Source organism: Oxyura jamaicensis, chromosome 1 (assembly GCF_011077185.1).
Source record: "Oxyura jamaicensis isolate SHBP4307 breed ruddy duck chromosome 1, BPBGC_Ojam_1.0, whole genome shotgun sequence".
Classification (NCBI taxonomy): Eukaryota; Metazoa; Chordata; class Aves; order Anseriformes; family Anatidae; genus Oxyura; species Oxyura jamaicensis.
The window spans coordinates 119,597,847-119,604,875 of record NC_048893.1 but is presented as its reverse complement, the minus strand read 5'-3'; the positions used below and the strand labels follow the sequence as shown (position 1 = coordinate 119,604,875).

The 7,029-nt window shown below is 35.8% G+C and overlaps 1 protein-coding gene and 1 long non-coding RNA gene across 6 annotated transcripts in view; both read left to right on the top strand.

The window, feature by feature from the left end:
• IL1RAPL1 (interleukin 1 receptor accessory protein like 1) overlaps positions 1-7,029 on the top strand; it is a 723,370-nt gene that overhangs the window by 615,049 nt on the left and 101,292 nt on the right. The window lies entirely within an intron of this gene.
• LOC118160965 lies at positions 2,807-3,565 on the top strand. Its single transcript, XR_004747783.1, has 2 exons — positions 2,807-3,276; positions 3,521-3,565. It is a non-coding gene; the product is annotated as an uncharacterized LOC118160965 (long non-coding RNA).

Sequence of the window (7,029 nt, the reverse complement as noted above, 5' to 3'; positions counted from 1 at the left end):
AAGAAGAAGAAGAAGAAGAAGAAGAAGAAGAAGAAGAAGAAGAAGAAGAAGAAGAAGAAGAAGAAGAAGAAGAAAAAGAAGAAGAAGAATCCACCCCCCCTGCATTTTTTTTTTTTTTTTTTTTTTTTTTTTTCCAGCAGAGGAAAATCAACTTCTCCAATGATTTAACATCCCGTATAACTTTAAATGACTATACTTCCCATCCTTTTCCCACGGAAGAATTTATAGACAAATTTCTAGACAAAATTTTGGAAATTTCTCTTTTCTCTTAAATATATATATATATACATACAACATATGGAGTCTTAATGTTTTCCTTCAGTGTGTGCATTTTTGAGATTTAAGAAGTTGAAATTCACTTTCATACTGGAGATTAAAAACTGAAATCAGAAGTTTGGAGGCAGTGAGTACGTCTACCTTAGCAAATAATGTGATGCAATATCAGCAGTCCAATAGATTGAGCTAGTTTGTGTTGAGGCCTGAATTTCCAGTGTTTATAGTTCAGGGTTTTACTTCAGAAATAGATTTAGACCTGTCCCTATGACTGCTTGCCCCCTCCATGTTTATGACTCAAATCTGTTCAAAGGGAGCTGATTTGGCACACGTATTTAGAAGTTTAGTTCCCACCAAGATTCTTCTTCAAACTTTGTCAGAACTTGATAGATACAACAGAGCAGAGAATTACCCTCAGAATTGCGCAGCAACTCTGAACATCTTGATTAAATCCTCAGGAAGAATTTTGTAAAGGGCTATAGATTTGTGGTTTATCGATATAGCTAGTATCTGAGATACATTAAGTATCTGAGATAAAATCCTAAAGAAAGAGGAGACTTTCACAAGCTTAAACAGAGAGCAAGGTCAAACAAGCACTCACATGCCCTGACATGCAGGTCAGTGTCTTCTTAATCTCAGAACAAGCACAGCCTCTGCTTCAGTTTTGACCTCCGTACTCTCTATTTATCCCCAACGGAAACTGGATACTGGGCTAGAGGGAACTTTGACCTGACCTAATATGAGAAGTCTCAGACCTAGTCAGTAGTGGTAACCTTTACAGATGTTTTAAAAACAATTGTATCTGGAGAACTCCAGTTATCAATCAAGACTCGGTAGTGTTGCATTTTTGTAAATCTCATCCTTTACAGTGAAGACAGTAGTACTGTTTTCTTCATGCTTACACTGTGACTAAAGATCCAAGATCCAAAGGTTGTCTGGTGTCTTTTCCAGCATGTTTATATATCTCAGAATTTAATATATATTATATTATATATAATATATATATAATATAATATATATTAAATTTATATATATATATATATTAAATTTATTATATATATATATAAATTTATTGTTCAGAACCTTTTCCTTGAAAAGATATGTGGTGGTAAGTTTTAAAGCCTCCATCAGAAGATTCAAATAGTCATATTTTTAAAAATATTATATTAATACTGCAATATAAACAGAAGAACTAACTTAAAATTATAACTCTTGACTTGGTCAAACTTGACTTGGTCAAAATTAGTGGACCCATAAAATATCTAGGGGAGGATTCAATCATCTTTATTCAATTTGAGACAGCCCCATCCATCCTGCAACTGCAAGGGCACAGGTCTCCCAAACCTCTTGTGTTAACTCACCCACAACTCACAAAGTGTCTTGAATAAGTTCAACAGAAATGGCTCTCAATACATATGCATTAGCATCTGAACTGAGCCACAGTCTTGTGCCATGATGGAATGATCAACCACTGAAAAGAATGATAATTTTTCGCATGCAAGTACTTTACAGCAAAATGTGATATACAGCTCCTTCTCCATTCAATTTAACACTGCTTTGCAGTCAGACAGTACATGTACTAAGGTCAAGTGCTGATCATGAAGTAGAAATATGAGTAAAACATGAACGTGAAAAAGAGCAAACTGTCACATAAGTCACAGAAGTGGTTTAGATAGTGATTCAAGAAGGATCTCTTCATTTAAACATGCACGAGGTTATGTTTAGGACTCTCAATGCTTTTCAAGCCTGAATCAAGTGAACACAATAAAGACTGTCTCAGTAAGTACTTATGTTAAGATATGTTTTAATGTAAATATTTAGATATATTTTAATGTAAATATTTTTCTCTTAAGTATGTAACAATAAATAGTTAATGTAAGCCAAATGTACTAAATAAACACAAAATATTTCAGTTTGGGAAGCTGTATGTACATTCACTTAATTAAAGTCATCATCACTTGCTAAAGTTATTCTGTGGTAGCATGCTGCCATTCAGTAAACGTGTTTAATTGGAACATGAATTCTTTTCCACAAATAAATAAATAAATAAATAAATAAATTTTGGTCCACAAGCTTCATAAGTATGCTACCATTTCAAAAGCTTTGGATGATGCATGGACATCAAAAAGGGAAAAGGGATAAGAACGTGGTTTTGTCATGTCATGCATGACTTAATATAACACACTATAGAAAGAATTAAACTACCCAAATGTTCATATGGCTGTCAGCAGGATGTAGGAAATGTATGATTTAAAGGAATCTTTGTGTTCATTCCCGTGTTCCGCAGAACCGTTTTTTTTTTTTGTCTCAGAGCAACCTCACCTTGTTTTTTTGCTGATGTAGCTACAAGAAACTGGTATGGAGAATTCGGTTCTTAAAACTTCATGCGCAAGGCAAAAGCCACTCTGGCCTAGATGCACAATAATAATTCTTTCTAATTTCTCTTAATTTATACCAATTAGAAACAGGATTTGTATTTTAGGATTTGTTTGTATAAATACCTTTCACCACCAACAAAAGTATTATCACTTATGTTGCTAGGGAAAAGTAGTAAACTGCCCTTGGAGCAGTAGGAGATAAGAGCAGAAGAAAAGCTCCAATAAGTACTACAAAGTGTCTCATCTATCTAGATGGTCAAAATGAGATCTGAGTAAAGGTAGGGGAAAAACAAATAAACAAACAAACAAAAAACTAGCAAGCCATTCAAGAGAACTGTGATTACAATTATTTCAGATGTCAGTGAAAGCATAAATAAGTGCTTTGAGAAGGGTTTATTATATTACACATTTATCAGCTTTCCTGTGTTTTGTCAGGGTAATGAAGAATTGAAAATGAAACAAAGAAAGAAAGTAAAATGAAAAAAAAAAAAAAAAAAAAAAAAAAGGAATGAAAGAAAACAAAGGAAACACTGACACCACTGCAACACTGGCTTTTGAAAACATATCTTGAAATCTTACCTGTTTTAAGAAACTGAGAGTTTCTAGGTATCTTCATAATTAAAATGTCCAAATGATTGCTCTAAAAAGCAGGTTTGGGAGTAGTTTTACAGGATATTTGCATTTATTAGATTGAATTAATGGTTATTTTCTTCTGTCAGTAATGAAGTTGTAAGAAACAGGTATAAATCATTTTGATATGGTAATGATTGTGATTTCTTCCATAAGTGTTTTGGGACTATCCTGAACATGAACTCACTTTGTCTTCCTGGGAAAAAAAGCTTATGGCATTCAGTTTGTTTAGTTAAAAGATTGGAGACAAGGAGCATTCGAAGTATGTTGTCTTTCCTTGATTTATACAAAAAATAAAAAATAAAAATAAAAAATAATAAAAAAAAATATTGAGAAATAAATGCTGTCCTTTCCTCTGCTTGAATCCTTATGCTGTGTCCACTGCCTCATTTTCTGATTACTCACAGAGTTTGATAAAATTTGCACAGTATCCCACTCATAAACTGTAAAATCCCTCATAATAATACTTTGCATATTGCAATATCATTATTACTATTAAAGATTAAGATGCCTTTTTTTGGTTATCTATACATAAGCTAAGCTCCTACATTACTGTTGCAGTTAATACATGTATAGTCAACAAAATAGACTCTGCAAAGTTATTAATCTCATCTTGAACTAGACACCAGTACTGACTATTTGCTTTTATTTATTTATTACTTAGAAAAACAATTTTAGATGATCAGCTTCTTTGTCCATGAAAGGTAAATCAGGGAAGGATACTTATTCTACACTGTCATTTTTGGGAACCTCTTTAGAGCTTACTGACACTGACATATTTGAAGTTTTATACCATTTGAATCATTTTGAAGCATTTGAAGCATTTTATACCATTTTCCCTTTAATACAACATTCTGGTTCAGACAGTGAGATCTGCCATATTTATGGCCAGACATAAAGCTCAAGTTCATAGTCAAACAATCTTTTCACAGCTGAGGTGTTTGAGAAAATCTTAAAATTTTTCTTAGGTATCTGGTCATTCCTAGTAGGTATGCTAAATAGTCTAAACTTTGTATGAGGATATATAAGTTATATATATAGATATACTTTAATGTTGCTTTTCAGAGAGACACATGACATCCAAAATACACATACGTGTTTATTGCAGTGACTATCTGAGGGATGACAACCACTCGATAATTTTGCATTACATTTCAAAACATGAAGTTTATTAAAAAACAAACAAATGAACAACAAAAAAGCTTGAAGATGTAAGTACATCATGGCATTGCCTGATAGTAGCAAAACTGTGGCCAGGAAGGAGAGGCTCTGTCCTCTTTCTCAAAAAACAGTTGGGAGTTATAGCTTTCTTGATCTTCTATATAATGAGCCTGATGAAAGAAGACTTAGGGACACATTCTCACTATTTTAGTGTGTTCATTCATGGTTTGGTTATTCCTCATCTCAAACTTACTTCAGAGAAAGATTACCAATGGAAAGGTTTATTTGAGCATTACCACGACAGTCTATTAGTGAAGGAAGCTGTATTTCATGAGTGGTTATCACAACTTTAATAATGAGCTAATAAAATGCAAAAAGTTAACAGGAATTTAATCCACAGAAAAGTAATTTAACAGCAATAACAGTATGCTTAATATGAAATATAAAAACTGACCTTTCCTTTGTTTCTTGATTGGTGGAATGGTCTCTCTATGCAGAGACTTAAGTGTTTGTGTCTCTTAGAGAAAACTGATTTGAATGGTTGAAGAACATTATTTTAATAAGTTTATGTACTTCTTAATTAAAAGCAAAATAATTAAAGATAGGCTTAACATTCTATGTCTCTGGAAGAATGTATTCAAGAGAATTACTGTGGACTGCTATACTCCCTTTCTCTTGCATTATAATATGCTTGATGGATTTAAGTTTTGGGGGTATGGGTCCCCCTTTTTTTTTGTCACGAGTACTTCATATGTAGTTGGTTTTAGTAGTCATATTTTTGCTTTCTATCTGCAAACTGTAAAAGCTATTATTATTGTTTAATGTGTGTTTTCTTGTGTTCTCATACATAACTGAGAAATGTATATCTGAGCATGCGTATTAATTTATGATTTAGCTTCATAAACCAGTGGGATATTGATTCAGCATCTGAAGCTAGCTCTCCTTTATAGCTAGTGTCATTTAAAAGTAGGAGGCACAACATCTCATCTATCTTTAATACACGGCTCTTTGTTATGAAAATAAATCAAAGGTGTTCCCACATTTTACTTGTAATAGTATCTTCTAATCATCTAGCCCTCAGTTTATGTCAAGGTTTTATCTTCTATGAAAAATGGTAATGAATTAAAGTCTTTTACTGAAAAAAAAAGAGAAGAAAAGAAAAGAGAAGAAAAGATTCACAAATAATCATCTCATCTTGCATTACAAACATGTCAGAAATATTGTCAGAAATAAGCCTTATACAGAATGTGACAAGGTTAAAATCTAACTTTTGATACGTTTATCATTAATATGCTGTCTTAGCCTGCCTGGGCTGAGAAAGACAAATTCATTAGTGATAGGTAAATAATAGATAAATAAATAAATAAATTTCTCTATAAATTAATATAATGACACATTTCATGATGAATTTTCCAAATCATTTTCATCTTATTTTTTTCTTCTCTGTGGATTCAATTATCTTTGTCATATAAAAGAGCTTTTTCATAGACAACCTTTATCCATTTTTCATTGCCTAATTTAAATATAAAGCTGTTAACACCACATTTTAAAGATGATGATAGATTGCCTTTTAACCTATTTGAAATTTTCAGATTAGAGATTATAATATTCATAGATATAACCTTACCAATTATGATGAAAAACTCTGAAAACACAAACAAGGCTTTAACCTTGAAACCCGACTAGGGTTTGGATACATCAGAAGCTTTCGTGTAATTCCAGTGCTTTTTCACAGTAAGTTCTGTGATTTCTTGATGTAGTGGGTTTTTTACAAGGCAAGGTTCTGGTAGCAGGGGGCTGGAGGGGTGGCTTCTGTGAGAAGAATCCAGCAGCCGCCCCATGTTAGATAAGGGCCAGTTTCAGATGGCTCCAAAGGGACCACTGCAGGCCAGAGCTGATCCAATGAGTGATGTTGTTTGCACCTCTGTGAGAGTAGATTAAAGAACTGCTACACAACAGCATCTGGGAGAGTGAGGAGTGAGAAACAGCCCTGCAGACACCAAGGTGAATGCAGCAGGAGGGCAGGAGGTGCTCCAGGCAGGCAGCAGCAGTTCCCCTGCGGGCTGTGGAGAGGCCCCTGGTGGAGCAGGCTGTCCCCCTGCAGCCCATGGGTCCCACATGGAGCAGATCTCCACGCTGCAGCCCATGGAGGAGCCCACGGGGAGCAGGTGGATGCAGCCTGGAGGAGGCTGCGGCCCATGGAGAGCCCCCACAGGAGCAGGCCCCGGGCCGGAGCTGCAGCCCGTGGAGAGGAGCCCATGCAGGAGCAGGGGTCTGGGGGGAGCTGCCACCTGTGGGGGACCCGTGCTGGAGCAGTTTGCTCCTGGGGGATGGTGGACCCCGTCACACGGAGTCATGTTGGAGCAGTGTTTGAAGAGCTGCTGCCTGTGGGCAGCCCCTGCAGGATCAGTTTGGGAAGTGCGGCATTCCGTGGGAGGGACCCCACGTGGAGCAGGGGCAGGAAGTGACTATGAAGGTGAGGTGGAGAACAGAGGCTGTAGACTGGCCGCAACCCACATTACCCCATTCCCCTGCACCACTCAGGGGAGGAGATGGAAGAGGAAGATGGGGGGGGGGGGGGGGGGGG